This window comes from Ailuropoda melanoleuca, chromosome 5 (assembly GCF_002007445.2).
Source record: "Ailuropoda melanoleuca isolate Jingjing chromosome 5, ASM200744v2, whole genome shotgun sequence".
Lineage (NCBI taxonomy): Eukaryota > Metazoa > Chordata > Mammalia > Carnivora > Ursidae > Ailuropoda > Ailuropoda melanoleuca.
The window spans coordinates 24,461,129-24,482,319 of NC_048222.1; positions in this window are offsets into that span (position 1 = coordinate 24,461,129).

Consider the following 21,191-nt stretch of genomic DNA (forward strand, 5'->3'; position numbering starts at 1 on the left):
TCTCTACCACATTTCCACCCTTCCTACCTCTACAATGTGGCCTCTTTTCTACATTGAGTTGTGGATTTTGTTCTTCAGTCTTCAGGTTATTTTCTGGGTTATTTACACGGATGTGAGTGTTGTGTAGCTGTATCTGTAGGATGAGGTGAGCTTAGGGTCCTTCTACTCTTCCATCTTCCTGGTTTACTCCCCAGAAAAAAATATATATATATTTTTTAAGATTTTTAATCTTAAAAGCAAAGTGGAGAAAACATGAGATTCTAATTTTTGCCTCAAATACTTGACTTGAAAAACTGAAATCATGCTCTCTGGACTCCTCTGAAAATACTGGACATTTAAGATAGAGAGTTGAACTGTTTGGATCAATGCAAGAAGCTCCTGGCAGAGACTAAGGAAATGTTCACTTGAGAGTAAAGAAACTTTGTGTCATATAAGCTTTGTCCATGAGATGGCGCTGTTGTGCCACAAAAGGAAACTTCCCTTTTCCTATAGCTCTGAAAACCCTAAGAATACTTTTGAAAAAGAGAGATGCCGAAAGATGAGTAGGTTCTGGGGACCTAATGTACACCGTGGTGATTATAGTTAACAGTACTGTATTATATACTTGGAAGTTTCTAAAAGAGTAAATCTTAAATGTTTTCACCACAAAAAGAAAAATGGTAAGTATGTCACAAGATAGAAATATTAGCTAACACTACTATGGCAATCATTTCACAATATATAAGTGTATCAAATCAACACATTGTACACCTCAAACTTACACAACGTTATAGGTCAATTTACCTCAATAAAGCTGGAGGAAAAAGAGAGGTCCCCCTCCCCCATCCCAGAACACCCTTATTTTTCCATAAAATCAAGAGACTGCTTCCTTTGTTTTCTAACCTCATGTTTTGAGCAGGCAGATGGCTTTCTTCCAATATTTACACTGCACACATTCCCTTGAATCCAGTTGTTTGCAAAGTCTGTGCTCCTAGCATTTTCTCAATGTCTTATCTGGGGCTGTTTTGTTTTTGAGGCTAATCTTGTCTATCTGCCCTTATGAAAATAATTCTGGAATGATGGGGAGGGGACAGAGGTGTTGCCACAGTACCTGGAGCTGCGGACTTCCATTGCACCTCAGTGAGCATTTGACTGACAGCAGAGAAGGTTGGTCTCATGGCCAAGGCAGGAGCAAGAAGTACTAGTCCTTTCAAGGCAAGACTCAAGGAAGGGCATTCTCTCTGCTGCTCCGCAGATCAATGCCTTTTACCTTTCTTTTTTTTTTTTTTTTTCTGATTGTGGTAAAATATATTTGGCATAAAATTTACCATTTTAACCACTTTTAAGTGTACAGTTCAGGGACATTTACTGTAGTCATGTTGCTGTGCAACCGTCACCTCCATCTACCTCCAAAACTTTTTCATCTTCACAAACTGAAACTTTGTCCCGATTGAACACTAATTCTTCCTACTCCCTTCTCCTAACCCTTAAAGCCATCATTCTACTTTCTGTGTCGATGAAGTTGACTACTCTAGTTTCCTCATTATAAGTGAAATCATGTAATATATGGCTTTTTGTGGCTGGCTTATTTCACCTCGGCATAATGTCTTCAAGATTCATCTATATTGCAGCATGTGTCCAAATTTCCATCTTTTTTAAAGCTGAGTAATACCCCATTGTATGTGTATGCCACTTTTTGTTTAGACATTCATCTGTCATGGACACTCAGGTTGTTTCCACCTTTTGACTATTGTGCCTAATGCCACCATGGACTAGGGCGGAATTGATGATAATATGGTAATTCTATTTTTAAATGTTTGAGTAATCACCATGCAGTTTTCCACAGCTCCTGCATCATTTTACATTCCTACGGGCAATACATGAGGGTACCAATTTCTCTACATCCTCACCAATACGCACTCAGATCATTCTTTTAAGCACTGCTGTGCTTTAAAAAAAAAAAAAAAACCTAACCTAACATGGAAGAATTGTTTCCGTACTCAGAATTAGTTTTTTTTTTAAGATTATTTATTTATTTATTGAGAGAGAGAACAAGCACGAGCACAGAAGAGAAACAGAGGAAGAGGGAGAAGCAGATTCCCCACTGAGCAGGGAGCCTGATGACATGGGACTCGATCCCAGGACCCTGAGATCATGACCTGAGCCGAAGGCAGATGCTTAACCAACTGAACCACCCCGGCTGCCCGTGATGTGTATTTCTTAATAGAATACATGCACGGACTTGTGTTTTCTAGACACTTTGCATATTATTTCTTTTAATCAATTCTCCTTTCACTTCCCTCTTTACAAGATGGTCATATTAAAGATTTAGTTATTTTAGAGAGAGCGAGAGCATACGAGCACACAAGGGAAGGGGCAGAGGGAGCAGGAGACAGAAACTTAAGTGACTCTGCGCTGAGCGGGGAGCTGGATGTGGGCTCGATCTCACAACTCTGAGATCACGACCTGAACCGAAACCAAGGGTTGGGCACTCTACTGACAATACCACCCAGGTGCCCCATCAGACAATAATTTTCAATAAAACCACACTAAATTTTTCTTGCCAAAAAAATACTGTAGAGTTGTTTAGATCTATTCTTGAAAGCAAATAAGGTATATGAAGAAAGAACTTCAAAATACTATCTTACTGATTCTCCAGTTATATGGTGAGGTCAGCATCACAGTTACAGTTTTTCTGACAAAGAGAAGGAAGCCCAGCGAGGTTAAGGCACGTGGTCTCACAGGTAGAAGCAGCAGAGAGGGGGTTTGAACTCGTGCTGGCTGACTCCCAGGTCCCAACCCAGTATTTGTGGTTGACATTTAAGATGCAGATATTTATCCCAAACTTCCATTTCTTAAATTTTAGTAAGTACCAAATATGAATCACAGAAGACTGACGCAGACAGTGTTGCCTCTATGGTCTCGAAAAAGCCACACTCTGAATTTTTACTTTTGTTTTTTTCCTCCCATTGCAAGAATTCTCTGGGGGAGAAATAGCATTTCTGAGATAATGTCTTGGGCAGGGTCAACTGTAGGGTTAGCCAGATTCATGAGCCCTCCTTCCATGGTGACTTCTAGTCTAGGGCAAGAATTCCATCAGCACGCGCGGCTGGGCCCACCTTCCTGTGCACGTGCTCGAGGCACAGCCACTCGCTCCCGCATCTGGTTATTTGTAGACGAGCCCCCAGAGAAGGCATCAAGTGACACACTATTTGAAAATAAGCCCCGTGCTCGCATAAACTCCTCCTGTTTTGTCCATGAGAATAGAATGCTAAGTCCTCGGTATTATAAAACAATTCTTTAAAGCCCTAAGTTACAATGGCCTAACTGTGGAAGGAGCTGAGATGCCCTTCAACAGATGAATAGATAAAGCAGATGTGGTTCATACACACATGGAATACTACTCAGCCATCAGAAGGGATGAATACTCACCGTTTGCATGGATATGGATGGAACTGGAGGGGATTATGCTAAGTGAAGTAAGTCAAGCAGAGGACAATTATCATCTGGTTTCACTCAAATGTGGAATCTAAGAAATAGTGCAGAGGATCGTAGGGGAAGGGAGGGAAAACTGAATGGGAAGAAATCAGAGAGGGAGACAAACCATGAGAGACTCTGGACTCCGGGAAACAAATTGAGGGTTGAGGAAAGGGAGGTGGGGGGGGGGATGGGGAACTGGCTGATGGGCATTAAGGAGGGCATTGATGTGATGAGCACTGGGAGTTGTATGTAACTGATGCATCATTGAACACTACATCTGAAACTAACGATGTACTATATGTTGGCTAATTGAATTTAAATTTAAAAAGCCCTAAGTCAAAATCTGTAATTTTAAAGAACATCTTCTTTTATCCGTACATATATATTTACATGATATATACACACATATATGCAGCATGTATAAAAGATGTTTCAGTGAGTTGTGTGTGACTATGCATAGGTTACTAGGAATTTTTTATTCAGGTAAACGGTCCTGGCCCTCAGTTTCTCTGTATCTCAGTCCTTAAATGCTGTGTGTCCACGGTCCAGACTCCATGCTCTGGTAAAGACATGCTAAGAAAGGCTGACAGGAGTGTAAGTACCTTTCTACACTCACTAAATGCTACGTGATAGAAAAAGGAATATTTTCACATACCAGGCTCTCCCTTTACCTGGAAGGAATGTCTGAGCTACTTTTCCTCAAAATTTTCTTCAGAGACTTTTCTTAAATGCTGAAAGAGCTTGGAATTCTGTCTCTTCCACTCCCCAGCTGTGCCACTTTACATTTGCCTAAATTTTCTGTGATTTAAGCCAAGAGATGTATTACGATCCTGAGGGAGTGGGTCATAGCGGTAGAGTGTGATTGTCCATGATTATCAGGCAAAGCTGGATTTGGGAGCACATTCCTTAATTCCTGAAGTGCTATTACTCAGGTGGGAAAGAAGTGGCGAGATTCTCCTGACTTACTACCACCGGCAGTTTCCAGAAGGGTCCTTGTTGAAGAGTTGTGGGGTCTGTCTCTCGGCGGGTTCTGAAGAAAGAGCTACATAAGGCAGCTAGGGGCCTGAGACATTCTCCTCACTGTTCACAAGCAGTGAATCCATTTTTGGGTAGGTTCCATGCAAAGAACAGCATTCAATCTTATGTACTGAGATTGATACAAGCAAAGGTCTTTTGTTCTTGGCCAAATGGGCTGTGAACAACACTTCTTTGTAATAATCTTTAGCAAATGTTTGTAGCAATAGGTTTGAATGATTCGAGACAGTTTTTCTACAGATTTATTCCGTAGCATTTTAAAAATAGAGACAAATTAAACAATTAAATCTAAGATAGTCAGGTACTTCAGATGAAAATGCTTTAAAGACGGGAGCTGGCAGGGTGCCTGGGGGGCTCAGTCGGTGAAGAATCTGACTCCTGACTTCAGCTCAGGTCATGATCTCAGGGTTGTGAGATCCAGCCCTGCATTGGGCTCTGCGCTGGGCTTGGAGCCTGCTTAAGATTCTATCTCTCCTTCCCCCTCTGCCCCTTCCCACCCGCCGTCTCTCTCTCTTAAAAAAAAAATTTTTTTAATTAAAAAAATTTTAAAAAGAGTGGAGCTGGTTAATGGAAACACAATGGAGGTATCTTATTCCTATATTTGAAAACTCTATTTTGCTTTAATTGTGTACTAGAAGTAGTGTTCTGGCCAAAAAGAGAAAAGCCAATCTTATGTTTACAACCATTTGAAGAAACATAATCCCCAAAACAATAACAACAACTACTCATACACAATTAAAACTGTGTGTGTTTTTTCATTTGTTTACAAAAAGTAGGTGCTTGAGCAGGTGAGGAAAAGGGGGAAATCAGATGGTTTAGCAGATGTCAACTCGGTTTAGATTCAAGGATTCAGAATTACACATCATCTCGTCTTCCCTGGGAACACAAGGGTCCATGGCCACGCAGGATCTCTAACAACACGATTTACTCCCACATCCATTACAATTGACAAATACATTAGCTCACATACAACAATCTTATAAGGAAGGGAAGACACTCAGGAAAAGGACATTGTTCAACTCAGATCTGCCTTAGTCAAAAGCCACTTTTCTTCTCCCCCTTCACTGATGGTGATAAAATACATAAAAGGGTTTTTCAAGACCATAAAAATAAAAATATGGCTTTTACTCTTCCTATGTGATTCTATTATCTTTGTTTCCCTCCTCGCCTCCCAAATTTGGTGGGCCAAACTCCAGCTATTATGCACTAAAATGTTTTCCGTGTGCACCACACCTTGATTGACAATCTCCGGAGTATGACTGTCCAAGTTTTGTATTTTCCTCAGTATCTCTCTCTGGACTTTCAAGACCATTAACAGTGATGGCCAACACTTGTATAGCAGTTTGGGCAAACAATGTCATAAGTGCTTTAATGTGTATTAAGTTATTAACCTGCACAACTACCCATGAAGCAGGTACTCTTACCAACCTGCCTCATAGATGAGGATACTGAGGCACAGTGAGGTAAAGTTATATCCCCAAGGTCGCACAGCTGTTAAGCGTCCGAGCTGGGACTCAAACCAGTATTCAGACTCTGGAGTCCAGGTTCTCAACCACTATTCTTTTTTTTTTAAATATATATATTTAAATTCAATTTAATTAACATAAGTGTGTTATTAGTTTCAGAGGTAGAATTAAGCGATTCATCAGTTGCACATAACACCCAGTGCTCATTCCATCATGTGCCCTGTTAATGCCCATCACCCATTTACCCCATCTCCACACCCACCTCCCCTCCAGCAACCCTCAGTTTGTTTCCTATAGTTAAGAGTCTCTTATGGTTTGTCTCCCTCTCTGTTTTCATCTTATTTTATTTTTCCTTCCCTTCCCCTGTGTTCATCTGCTTTGTTTCTTAGATTCCACATATGAGTGAAATCATATGATATTTGTCTTTCTCTGACTGACTTATTTCGCTTAACATAATACCCTCTAATTCCATCCACATTGTTGCAAATGGTAAGATTTCATTCTTTTTGATGGCTGAGTAATATTCCATTCCAAGATATTCCACATCTCTCTTTATCCATGCATCTATCTGTGGGCTTCTGAGATCTTTCCATATTTTGGCAATTGTTTACCACTATTGTTTACCACCTCTAAATTAAAACTAAATTAAATTCTAGACCCCATTTCCATATTCTAATTTGGATTATATCAATCTAAATTTAATCCCTCCATCTATGGGCACAACCACTAGATGGCATTCAAGACACCAGGTCTGCTGTCCTTGTAGGCTCTGCTAAAGCAGATCAAAGAGAAGTATCAGCGAGTCCTGTCCACTAGGAAATAGCCAGAAGCCTTCCAGAAATCACACAACCCGGATGTCTGTCTTAGCAGTGAGGATGTCTCTAGACTTCCAACTCAAACATTCAGAATTATTTCTGTGTCACAATTTAGGCCACCATGCTCAGGGGAAAAATAGCAAAATGCGAGATGTCAAAATTTAGGAAAACAGCAGTTCTTCAAGAAGAGTCAAAGTGTGCCTTTTTGATCCATGAAAGGTTAAAAAAAAAAAAAAGTCCTGGGTAGAATTTGCCATAAGAAGACACATGGCAATGATTGATCCCTAGGTGAAAATATGGCCCGAATTCAGATCACACTGGTACGTTTAATCCACCCCCAGGGGATTGCCCTTAAAGATCTCTAAAACAGCAGCTCTACCACTTCCACCCGGGGATTGTCCAACGTCTGACACATCTCCTGGGTCGATCGCAGCCCCTCCTGTTTTCCCAGCTCCTGACTCTGGGCTGGCCCTGAGTCCTGCTTTGATGATGGATTGCAGCACAAGTGGTGTTGTGTAAGTTCTAAAGCCTAGGCCATGGGGGCCCGGCCCTTCCACCATTACCCTCCCGGAACACTCCTGCCTCCATAGAGGAAACTCTGGCTTAGACAAACCGAGTCATGAGAGTGCATGTGGAGAAGGGGTCCAATGCAAGGCCCTAGGCCTAGGAGTGAGACCAGTAGACCTGTCCTGGCCATGGCGAATCATAGAGTTTTGGTTAAGCCACTTTATTTACTGTAATTTGTTATCTATCAAGAAAACTGACCCACTTTCCTAATAAGAAACTCTGCTTGGTGTATATAAAAGGTAAAGTTCTTTCCCTGCCCAGCAAGGCCAACATGGCTTTGAGTAGGGCCCCCTCTTCCCCTCACTCCTTCATGCTTTAGTTCCCCTGGCCCTATATCTGTCCCTAGAATACATAAACCCCCACCCCTGACCCAAGGCAAGCATACCCTCCTTCAGGGCACAGTCTGCTCTTTCCTCTGGAATGTCTTGCCCCTGGGTTGGCTCCCTCTCCTTTCCCAGTTCCCTGCTCTCAGTCATTTTGCCTGAGAAGCTTAACCTGCCTCCACCTGAAATGTCTGGGCCTCCTCTCCCTGCAGACCCCCGTGCCTCTTCCTCCTCCCCCGCTTTATTTTTCTCCATAGTATTCATCACCGCTTGACATCTTTATTGCTTTATTTCTCTCTCTGTTTCCCCTCTTGCTCGCCCCTCCCGGCCATTGAAATGTAAGCTCCATGAGTGCAGGAATTTTGTCTTTGTTGACTTTGATGTCCAGTCTCTGGTCATAATTAAAATAATAGCTGAGACCTACAAAGCACTTATACTCAGCTAGGCACTATTTAGAGGCTTCACTTACTCCTTACAAGAAACTTACGGAATAGGTGTTATTCTGCCCATCTTATAGCTGAGGGAACGGAGTGAGGGACAGGTTCAGTAACTCTGCCCAGCGACAGAGCTGGAAATTAAACCTAGGCCGACTGGTACTGTTTAATAAATACTGCTTAATAAATAAACAGCTGGTACTGTTTAATAAATGAATGAATAAATGAATTTCCTAATTGTCCAGCTGCAGCAGGGCCACCTCAGTGCCAGTAGCCCTTCTTTCTTCATTTATACAAATGAAATTATGGGACACCTGGGTGGCTCAGCTGGTTAAGCATCTGCCTTCAACTCAGGTCATGATTCCTGGGTCCTGGAATTGACTGCTGCATCGGGGTCTTGCTCAGTGGGGAGCCTGCTTCTCCCTCTGCCTGTCGCTCCCCCTGATTGTGCTCTCTCTCTCTCTCTCTGACAAATAAATAAATAAATAAAATCTTTAAAAAATGAAATTGCTTCTAGTCTTCTGGTATGACCATCTTTCCAGTCCCTTTGGCTTTTTTTTTTTTTAACTAAATTTCAGACAATATTGTAGGGTATAAAAGCAGTATGCAAATTCAAGAGCATTTCTATATACTAGCAATTACTCTGAAAATGAGATTAATAAAAGTTTCATTTACAAGAGCATCCAAAATAATATGATACTTAGAAATAAATTTAACAAAAGAAATGCAAGATTTTTATCTGAAAACTACATTGCACTGTTGAAAGAAATTTAAAAAGATCGAAATCTGGAAAGTCGCGCCATGTTCATGGGTTGAAAGACTGAATATTGTTACGGTGACAATACTTTCCAGGTTGAACTACAGATTAAATGTAATCCTTCTCAAAATGTTGCTGGCTTTGTTACAGAGATTGACAAACTGCTCCTAAAATTCATATGGAAATGAAAGGACTGACTTCAGATAGTCAAACATTCTTGAAAAATAAGAACAAAGTTGGAGGATTCACATTTCCTGATTTCAAAACTTAGTAGAAAGCTACAATAATCAGAGCAGTGTGATACTGGTAGGAGGACAAATATGTGGATCAACGGAACAGAGCTGAGAATCCAGAAATCAATCCTTACATTTGTGGCAACTGATTTTCAACAAGGTCACCAAGACAGTTCGATGAGGGAAAGAATCGCTTTTGCATTGAATGTGTGAAAGATTGAAGTTAGACCCCCTACTTGACACCATATACAAAAATGAAGTCAAAATGGATCAAAGAGCTAAGTGTAAGAGTTAGAATTATAAAATCCTTAGGAGACTTTCATTTTTGGATTAGGCAAACCCTGTTTAGACATGACACCAAAAGCACAAGTGAGAAAAGGTAAAATAATTAGACTTCATTAAAATGTACAACTTTTGTGCTGCAAATGATAACTTCTAGAAAGCGAAAAGACAACCCACAGAATAGGAGAAAAGTATCTTCAAGCCACGTATCTAATAAGGATCTATCACCAGAATATATTAAAAAACAACTTAGTAATAAGATTACTCAGTTGAAAATGCACAGAAGACCTGAATAGGTACTTGCTAAAGAAGATAGGCCAATACCGTAAGCACAAGAAAAGATGCTCAACATCATTAGCCATTAGGGAAATGCAAGTCAAAGCACAATGAGATAATACTTCACACTCAGTAGGATGGCTATAAATCAAGATACACGTGATAAAATGTGTCGACAAGGATGCGGAGAAATCGAGAAATCGGAAACTCCTACGTTGCTGGTGAGAATGTAACATGATGGGGCCTCTTTTGAAAACCTTTTGGCAGTTCCCTAAAAGGTTAAACACAGAATAATCACATGACCCAGAAATTCCACTCCTGGGATATACCCAAGAGAGATAAAAATGTATGCCCACAAAAATCCTGTGCATGGATATTCGTAGCAGCATTGTTCGTATCAGTCAATAAAGTGGGAATAACCCAAATGTCCAACAACAGATGAATGGGTAGATTAATATAATATTAATACACACAATAAAATATAATTCAGCAAAAAAAGAAATGAAATATTGGTACAGGTTGCAACATAGATGAGTCTTGAAAATATTAGGCTAACTAAGAGAAGGCAGGCACACAATTCTTTATATTGTATGGTTCCATTTAAGTGAAATGGTCCAGAATAGACGAATCCATAGAGACAGAAGGTAGATTAGTAGTTGCCTAGGGCTGTAGTGAGGTGTTGGGGTGGGATGAGGAGTGACTGGGGCGCTTGGGTGGCTCAGTCAGTTAAGCGTCTGACTTCGGCTCAGGTCATGGTCACAGGGTCCTGGGATCAAGTCCCACATTGGGCTCCCTGCTCGGCGGGGAGCCTGCTTCTCCCTCTCCTCCCCGCTCATGCTCTCTCTCTCTCTCTTTCCCAAATAAATAAATAAATAAAATATTTAAAAAAGAGAGAGAGAGAATGAGGAGGGACTGCTAATGGGTACAGAGTTTCTATTTGGGGTGATGACAATATTCTAAAATTGATTATGGTGATGCTTGCACAACTCTGTGATTTCACTAAAAGCCACTGAGTTGCATACTTTGTGTGGTAGGTAAATTATATCTCAATAAAGCTCTTAATTTCATTTCAATTAGGTTGTAATTTGCACCAGCTGCCTGGCTCTGTAATGGACATTTTCACACATGTATAATACCCTCAAAAGCCAGGGGGTGCCTGGGTGGCTCAGTCGGTTAAGTGTCTGCCTTAGGTTCAGGTCATGATTCTGGGGTCCTGGGATGGAGCCCATAGCAGGCTGTCTGGTCAGCGGGGAGCCTGCTTCTCCCTCTTCCTCTGCCTGCTGCTCCCCTTGCTTGAGCTCTCTCTCTCTGTGTCAAATGAATAAATAAAATAAAAAAATAGACTCAAAAGCTCCCAAAAGGAGCAATGATCATCTTCATTTTGAAAATAAGGAAACTGAGGCTCAGCGTACTGTGCCCAGAGTCACGCAGCTGCTGTGTGGTGAGACAGAGAGTCAGACCCTGGTCTTTCATCTGCCATTTGGAGGCAGCCTAAGTGTGGGTTCTGGAGCCCACCTGTCTGAAGGGACCCCTCTTATAACACTGGGTTAGTCAGTTGTCCCCTCTTGAGCTCCAGCTTTCTCATCCGTAAGATAGGAGTAACGATAGTAGTGCTTATTTCAGATGGTTCTTGCGCGGCTTAAGACAATAGTTACTCTAATGTGCTCTCCCTAGCATATGACAAATGCTCAATACATGTTAGCTTTTAATAGCCTAAGTGTGGTAAGTATTGTCATACTATCTGTTATATCCTTAATATATTTCACTATGTTGTAAAATGTAGGTATGTACATCTGAAAATTATGTCTGATGGACTGTGAGTTAACATAGGAAGTGTTCTAATCAGCAATCAACATTTGAAGGATCCCAGTCAAGGATCTGTACTCCTGAGCAGAGGTGGGAGAACTACAGCTCACTTTTGTAAATAAAGTTTTATTGGAACCCAGCCATACCATTCATTTACATATCATATAAGGCTGCTTTTCTTCTCCAGTAGCAGATTTGGGCAGTTGTGGCAGAAACCATATGTCTTGCAAAGCTAAAATACTTACTATTGGGCCATTTATAGAAAAAGTTTGCCAACCCCTCTTCTAGAAGCAGACAAGGCCTTCAAATGATGCCATTTAAATCTGTGCTCAAAAGTTTGTGTTTAGAAAAAAGAAAAAAAAAAGCTAAAATTAAGGTCCCTGGGTTATGTGTTAGCTGGAAGGACTATAAGGCATGCAGCAAAGGACTATGAGTATAAGGTGAGCCCAGAGCTTGACACCTTTGTTCTAGCCTCTGGGTGGCCCTGTGTCCTCATAGCCCCACACCCATGGAGGATTCTGTTTCCTGATACCACCAGAAAGTGAGCTGACCTGCAACCAGGGTGTTGCTGTCTTGGTCTCAGAGCACACCTTCCATTTGGTGTGCTTACTAGGTATCCCAAAGGACAGACAGTGAGAACCTCACCAAACTTATAGCAAACTCAAAGAGACTTGCTAATAAATACTGTGTTGGGGAGAGAATTTGGTAGAAGTTGGTTTAAAGTAGTTTGATGCAATGGCTTGAGTAGTCACTAGGCACTGAGTGCTGTGGGGGAACAACTTTAAAATGTAAAATATGTTCTCTGCAATCAACTTGTTTACCAGGCTAGCTGAGACCAAATTGTCATGGGAGAAACCATTAGGGAAGATTCACACGCTAGCCTGTGTGATGCATGGCACATAGACAATGAAACGTAACTGCCACATGGATGCTTGGGGTTCATGAAGGAAATATACAAGGGGAAGTATCCATGTGAGGATGGAGATGGAGGGGAACATGAGGAAAGAGCAAATAGCTGGTGAGCAAAGAGCGAGAAATGACAATAATGAGATGGACAGAGCAGGGGTGCAGAGAGTGAAATCATGGAGGCCCTCATAGAAGGTCAAGTTGCTATCCTTAAGCATTGGAGGACATTGCTGGGAGTGGACAGGGTAGGCAATATCGGAAGGAGCCCTGGAAGGCTGTCCACATGGCCAATGGGGATAAGAAAGAACAAAGAGCAAGACGAAGATCCCTTTTCTGAAAAGCAAATCCTTGAAATGACCCTACTGCCACCCCAGTCCCCAAATCCCATCTGATACTGGATGCTTAGCCTCAGGGGCATTTCAGAGAAGCACTGGGTTAAGCCTCCAACATATCTTTACTTTTGGATCTTTTTTTTAAGCTTTTCACATATTTGTATCTGTTCTCCCTTGGTATAAAAGTGAGACAGCAGAATATGACCTGGAAGCCTAATCCTACCACGGACTTGCTCTGTGGCCATGCACAGATTAGTTACTCCTTTGAATCTCACTGAGGTCATCTGTAAAAATCAGCTGTTAGCATCTGCCTCTGAGTGGAAGCAGTGTCAGCTACAGACTTGGTGCTTGTAATGGTCGTTTAGGTGTTTGTGGAAGAGTTGACTGATGACTCCGGGCTGGGAGAATGAGTGATGGTGGTGCAGCACTGGAAGTTGAGGGTTTGAGAAGGAAAGCTGTGTTTTGAGTGAAGAGAAGACACCATGCTTCATGCCTTGGGTGGAAGCGCACCCCGAGTGCAACCGGGGTAAGACCCGGGTGGAATGCCCCCAGACAGCTCTCTCCCTGCTAGAGTGGTTGACTTGGGCTTTGCATAGAGGGGAGGTTTGGAAGGCATTTCACGGTGGTGACTTTCTCATCGCGATGCACCCCGTCCTCCTCAGTGCTGGGAAGCCTGATCCTGATTAGACTTCTCACGGGTGGTCCATCTTCCAAGGCCTCGGGGCTCCTTTCTCTTTGGTGGTGGATGATATTGGCAGGCTTGGTTTTTTCCAACCATGAGAAGCCACATGGGGTAGAAATTTGAGAGTGGCTTTTCTTCACTGTACAGTCAGCATCAACAGCCTTTCTGTTACCGCAATGGACAATAACTCCCCCCAAAACTACCATGTCCCTGCTGACCCCAGCTGCCTCTCTGACCTGGTCCAGGGAGACTGTGCAGCTCATGCCATTCCTGTAATATCCCCTCACCCACAGGTACTCCCCGAGGTTGGCCAGTGAACGTGGCCGGAGAACTCTTGTTTCATGCACACTAATAAAAATTCCTCCTGTAAAAACAGTCAACAAATACTTGGGCCGCATAACCTGGTGAAAAGAGAATGGGCTTCAAAGTCATACACTTGGGTGCAATTCCAGGCTGCCCCACTGAGAATGGAGATAATAACTCTGTGTCCTTAGGCAAGTTACTTGCCCATTCTGAGGCTTGTTTTCTTACCTATAAAAATCTACCTGATGGGGTCAATGGGAAGATGAAAGAAACTGTATATAGAACACTTACTATGGGACCCAGCACATATAAACGTTCGATCATAGTAGCTATTTTAAAAACAAAAATTATTATCTATATAATATATAAATGTGACAACTTGTGAATTGTTCCTTTTTTCTTCCCTGGTGAATGTAGGACCAGTAGACACTTTTTGTCACCTCCATCAGCCAAGACACTTTATGATCCCACAGGAATCTGGGGTTGCAACAAATCTTGGCATTCATATGAGGTTGTTTCAACCACACTCCCCCATTTTATTCTGGAACTTGAGTTCCTTTCTTGGGATTTAAAGAGATTTCAGTTCTAAAAGCCATTGAAATAGGCTCTTATTTTCTGATATTATTGAGTTTTAAAGTCAGGAAGAAATTTAGGTCACCTGGCCCAATTTCTGCTTTTGAGGAGAAAGGGCCAGAAAAGGTAAATTACTAGCTAGTAGAAGGTGAGCAGGAAATCATACTCATGGTTAAATTTATTTAGCATTTACTATGTGCCAGGATCTGTTTGCAACATTTGACCTGAATGATCTTATTTAATCTTCACAAAGCATGTCTTACCCCCATTGTACTGATGAGGAAATAAGGACAGTCGAGTCTTTGGTTTCCAACACCCACCTCCACGCAACCTCGTGGAAAGGACCTACACACTGTCGATGTCCAAGACACGCATGCAAATCAATGAAGGCAGCTGTCAGTGTTTTACGCTCAGCCCTCTGGCTCCATCAGCTGGACTGTGGGTCTTGAGAAGGAGCACCAAGAAGTGGTAATTTGCATGTTTTCTGGCAGCCTTGCTAGAACCAGACTGTGACTGGCAATCAAACAGCTGAGGGGGGAAGCATAGCCAGGTTCTTATTTCAGATCCGTGTTGCCTGTGAAAACCACACAGCCTGATTCTCACCTCCATTCATAAAGTAGATGGAAGAGAATTATAGAAAGATGTTTGAATTTTAGTCCTTTTCATGACTGGAGTTAGCCTTGGGACTCTTTCCTGGTCCCACACGCAGCAGCACCTCAATGACAATCACTAACTCAAAGCTTGCACAGCAGGAAACAAAAATAAATCTTTATTTGGCGATGCCCCTGTTTTACAGTCAAGGGGTGGTTGTCTGTATGTCCTCAGAAGCAAATCATTTTTGGTGATGCTGGGTCATAAGCTCAAGAGGAAATTGCTTCAGAAGAGTGGATACTTAATAAATCGTCTGGGGGTTGGATCAAGGTTTCCTCATCCCTAAGTGAGTCCGGGGGTGGGGGATGGTCTCCATGGTCTCCTTCAGGGACTAGAGGTAAAGTACCAGTCTACATTTGGTTTACCAGGGCCAGCAGCAAGAGTGACTCTGCCTCAATGTGCAAGCTTACTGCTATGAAAAATAATTGTCCCTGATATGATCTGATTAGGGTACCCTAGTTCTGTGTCCTGTGGTAATGACTTACTTCTTTCAAAGGTATAATGGTATAATTTTAATGACAACACCTAAGCAATTCACATAATACTTTTCACCTTCATACTTTCAAGGTTTGCTCCCTGAAGAACCGTTATGCCTTTAACAGTTTCTGGCGAGAATTCTGGGCTGTGGATTGGGTGCCCATCACAGCCCCAGTAGATGGTTGTCTTATCCCCCCCCCCCACCATTGATTTTCAGATTGCTTACTCAAGACAGGGCGCACGGGCATTTCTGCAGAGGCTGTTTAATGCCTTCATTGCACTTGTCACTTTTTTACAATTATCTGAGCATTTGGATACTTGTGTTTATTTTATGTCCCTTCCACCAAGCCATGTGCTCTGTGAGGCAGGGACCATGTCAATTTTGCTTATCTCTATATTCCCAGGGTCTAGAATGCTCCAAGAGTGAGCAATAGATAAACATTAGCACCTGAGCGAGCTTGACTTATGAACAAATAAACTCTAATTCCAAATTATGGTGGATGTGCTCTGTTGGCTTTGCCAACCTTTCCCCCTCCTGTAAAGATGGAATCTCTTTGAAGAAGTGGGTGTGCATTGCTCCACAGTTGCATTCACTTATGATATGGGCTACAGATTAATTCATTTGGCTTGGGCATTGAAAAGGAACTTTCTCATGTTCTTAATAATTTAATAATCCTTCAAAGGTGTTCCTTCCATTTGTGCTGGGCACCAGGATCCCTGGCTCTCTGGTCTCAGAGCAACTTCATCCCTCGACCCAGAATCTTCTCCGTTCCATCCTCAATTGCTACACGCTCATATTACTAGTAGATTTCTTTCAGTAAAGATGAGTTCTAAGTTACATGCATGCAACTATGTGGATCAAGACATGTTTTCCTGGTAAAAAGTTTTGCGAACATCTTTCTTTTGCCACATTAGTATTTCAATATTTTCTCAAGTTCAGAGGCCTAAAGCCCATTAATATTATTGAGAATGTGCTTTCATGGACATTTAATAATATGATTATTAAAATTGTAAAAATATAACAAACTCACACCAGTTTCCTCTATTCACCCTTGTTTGGGTGCAAAATTATATACTCAAAATTTCAAACTGGTGGCTTGTCATTTGAATTTTAACCTGCAGATGTGTTTTGTTTAGCTGGCACGGTGCTTAAAAAAATTGGAGTCGATATTTAAAAATTAAGAGATTTTACATAATAATCTGAGTATGTGAAAAGTCAACATACCCTGTCTGTCTACAACTGGCTACAACTAAGTATGGCTTTTCATAGGGAGTCCCTACTGCAGTTTGTGGGTCCACTTCTGTGAACCCTCTGTGTCTACTGCTTAAATATCTGCAAGTGTGAGACTATACATGATTTGCTTTCTTTTTTGCAAATTTTAAATAAAGTTGTTTCGATTTTTTGTTACAACAATGAATAAAAAACAATAGCTTTTGAGGCACTTAGGTTATCAGTATAAGAATTGATCAAAAGATGTATATTCTTCCTAGTCAAATGCTGCTTCCAGAATTACTAAAAATTTTAGAACAGAAAAGGAAGAATACAAGCGAAATGATAGCGATTGAGATTGCCAAAGGCTTTCTTGATCATCTCTTTGTTAGCTCGTTGAGTTATTCTGTGTTTGACTTGTGGTTTCTAGTCTTGCCAGATGTAAGAATGCCCTGGAGTGAAGAGGCGGGGAAGCAGCCACGTTACAAACATCTCCTTTTTCATCTGGGGGAGGGTGAGCCGTCACTGTGCTGGGACTTCTTTTGCGTCCTCCGTGGGGTTGTTTTGCTGGAGCTGCGTCTGTGTCTGAGATAGATGTGGAATGACGATAAACTAGCTGCCGTGGAAGGGATGTTAAAATCCACGATAGACTCAGGGAACTCTGGGAGAATCATTTCATCAAGAGTCTCCAACAACGGCTATCATTTGAGGCTTTGATGTATTTAAAGTCTAGATGCTTCATGCGCAAGAAGTGTGCTGATTAAAAAGCTTCTAACAGTGAATGAAATCATCAACAGAACAAAAAGGCAACCAACTGAATGGTAGAAGCTATTTGCAAATAATATATCTGATAAAGGATTAACATTCAAAGCATATAAAAAATCACATGACTCACTATTAAAAAACCCAAGTGAGCAGAGGACCAAATGAAAACCACAATGAGATGTCACCTCACACCTGCAGAATGGCTATTATCGAAAAAGACAAAAAAATAACAAATGTTGGTAAGGAAGCGGAGAAAAGGGAACCTTGGGGCACTGTTGGTGGGAATGGAAACTGGTGCAGCCACTCTGGAAAATGGTATGGCGTTTCCTTTAAAAATTAAAATGGAACCACCATATGATCTAGCAATTCCATTCCTGGGTATTCATGCAAAGAGAATGCAACACTAATTTGAAAAGACACATGCACCCCTATGTTCATTGCAGCATCAGTTACAAGAACCAAGATATGGAAACAACCCAAGTGCTCATCTATAGAAGAGTGGATAAAGAAGATGTCACACACACACACACACACACACACACACACACACACAGAGGAATAATACTCAGCCATAAAAAAGAATGAAAGCTTGCCATTTGTGACAACATGGTAGACCTGGAGGGTAATATGCTGACTGAAATAAGTCTGACAGAGAAAGAGAAATACCATATGATTTCGCTCATATGTAGCATCTAAAAAGTAAAATGAACAAAAAACCCCAAACGGAAAGACTCACAAATCTGAAAACAAGGTGATGGTTCGGGGAGGGGGGATGGGCAAAATTAGCGAAGGGGATTAAGAGGCACAATCTTCCAGTTACAAAATAAATAAGACATGGGGATGTAAAGTACAGCATAGGGAATAGAGTCAATAATATTGCAAAAATTTGCTACGGTGGCAGATGGTAACTAGATTTATAGTGGTGATCATTTCAAAAAGTATGTAAATATCAAATCATTATGTTATACACTTGAAACTAATCTAATACGGCACGTCAATTATACTTTTAAAAAGTGCCCTGTTGTCTTGCATAAGTATCCCATCCTTTCTCTTGCTGTGTAGTGTGGATCCTGTCCTGTTGGCGTCCATGTTCATGTGAAGCATCACCTTCACTGTATGTGTAAATCTGTAGCAAAACGGAAAGTTTCTTTAGGTAGATTTTATTGGGAATACACTTATTTGGGCAATAAGATCTTCAATGATAGGAGCTAAAGACACACAAAATTTAATTAGGGGGATACAATGTGGCTACAGAGAAGCATGCTCTCCTTAAAGATCTATAACAGGGGCGCCTGGGTGGCTCAGTCATTAAGCGTCTGCCTACGGCCCAGGGTGTGATCCCAGGGTCCTGGGATCGAGCCCTGCATTAGACTCCCTGCTCTGCTGTGAGCCTCCTTCTTCCTCTCCCACTCCCCCTGCTTGTGTTCCCTCTCGTGCTGTCTCTCTCTCTCTGTCAAATAAATAAATAAAATCTTTAAAAAAAATAGCGATCTATAATACTTCTTAAAAAGTGTTGAGTCAGGTACAAGGTTTGACTTTTTTATGCCAATAGATCAGCGTTTCTCAGCTTCTGTCAATCTGTATGATATCTTGGGGCAAAGAACTCCTTGTTGTGGGGCTGGCCTGCGTACACAGGGTATTCCGCAGCACCCCTGGCCTCACCTACCAGACAACAGTAGCAACTACCCTCCCCAGAACAGTGACGACCAAAACTTTTTTTTTTTGAAGATTTCCTATATTTGTCAGAGAGAGAGAGCACAAGCATGAGAGCAGCAGGCAGAGGCAGAGGAAGAAGCAGGCTCCCTGCTGCGCAAGGAGACAATTTGGGACTCCATCCCAGGACCCCAGGATCACGATCTGAGCTGAAGGCAGACGCTTAACCGACTAAGCCACCCAGGCATCCCGACAACCAAAACCGTCTTCAAAGATGGCCAACTGTGCCCTGGGGCCCCAAATTGTCCCTGGTTGAGAACCGCTGCCGCCCCGTAGACCTCCCAAGATCTCTGAATTTTGCCAGAGGGTTCAGATTTTGTCTTCAAAGATCTCAGAAGGGACTTGTAAGTCGGGAAAAGTGTGTTCCCTTTCTGGATGCCTAAAGGGCAATGGACAACTTTCAAAATCCAAGCACAGAGCCTGGTTTCCTCTTCTGTTCCTGCCCTATGGCCTCAGATGGGTCACTTCATCCGTGTAAGCCTCATGCCCTTTTATGAAATAACAGGAGGCCGGTCTCTGAAGGCTCACTGAGGACTAAATGAGATAATGTGTGTGAACTGACTGCCCCTTACACAGCCACCAGTCAGCTCCTGCACTGGATCGTCTGTTTTCTCCAAAGCACAACAGTTAGGACAACAGCGTCCTGTCTCCACTTGGAGGCAGTCAACTTGCCTGGGACCTCGGCTACTTGGTTCACCCTGGAGCTCTTCTCTCCTCAAGGCTGGGAGGATTTGTTTGTTCTTTTCTAAAAGGGTAGAGTGAGGACTGCTGCCCGGGCTCACCTGAGTGGTCGCCGTGCTGACTCAGAGCTTAGCCCCAGTGGCCGCTGGGCTCAGAGAGGATGCTTGTTCCCCCCCCACACACACACACGCCCTCCTGAGATTGCCATTTTATAATGCAGTTCGATGGTTTCTGCATCTACATATAAATAAAGTGTATTTGTTTTTCTGATTCTTGTAAGAAAACCCAAAGCCACAAGATTGTGTTTGAAGTTCCAAAACCGATGACTTGAGGTTTCCCTCCCATAGTGCATTCCCCTTGGACCACATGGACACAGGCAGCTACACAGATCACTGCACTATTCTCAGCGGGTCCCCGAGGATGAGAGCCGGCAGCCCAAGGGGACACACCAGGCTGCAGAGGTCCTTGTCCTTCCTCTGCCAGTGTTGGAAACCTCACTAAGCCTTCGGACATGGAATGGCTTTTGTGACCCGCCTTCACCTGCAGTGAGCTACCCCAGCGGTTAGAATTCCTTGGCTTCATGGTCCTCTCCTCTCTTTCTAGATTTTGAATCTTGCTTGGTAACAGTTCAGGCAGAATTTTTTTTACCCATTTCTACACACTAAGAAAGCAGTTTGTGTGCACATGTATGTGTGTGTTTTTAAGGAAATGCACAGCTTTTTTCGGCAAGACCTAAGGTGTTATCAGGAAAAGCATAAGAATAAAAAGGAAATAACCAACTGGGAAGTTGGAGAAAATGTTGCTTAGTTTCAGTACATATCAAAATTATAAGGAAGATGTTAAATTCACTCACACATACATGCTTGTATATGTGTAGACTGTCTCTGGGACACACAGAGACTGAAGACGGAGCAGCAGTGGAAGGAGGGAGGTTTAGTTTTCTGTCTCTAGACTAGTGGCCCTTTGGCACGTCTGTGATGTGCATGTGGTCATTAAAGAATAGAGTAAAATTTAAAATACAAAATAACAGATCAAAAAACTAAAAATTGAATCAAAAGCATTCCAAGATAAGGAGGGAAAAAAAGAAAGGTTGAGGCAGCTTGCAGAGATATATTTAACAGAAGAGAGGAAGTCGGGGGTGAGGGAAGGCACGCAGGGCCAGCATGCAGGAGGCGTACCAAGGAGAGCTCTAGAGTCATAGAGGAGTGAGGGGGTGCGGGCTGAGTTCAGAAAGTTTTCTGTGACCAGAGCCAAGAGTGAGATATGATCATTTACATGATTTGAAGTTCACAGGTTAGAAGCAAATGGGTGTTTACGGGATGCCCAGAAGGAACAGAACGTGTCTTTAACGACACTCCCAGTAAGTACACCAGTGAGAGTCAAATCACTGTTCGCTCTGACATCCCACATTGTGGGCTTCAGGCTAACACCCAAGTGCCACTCAT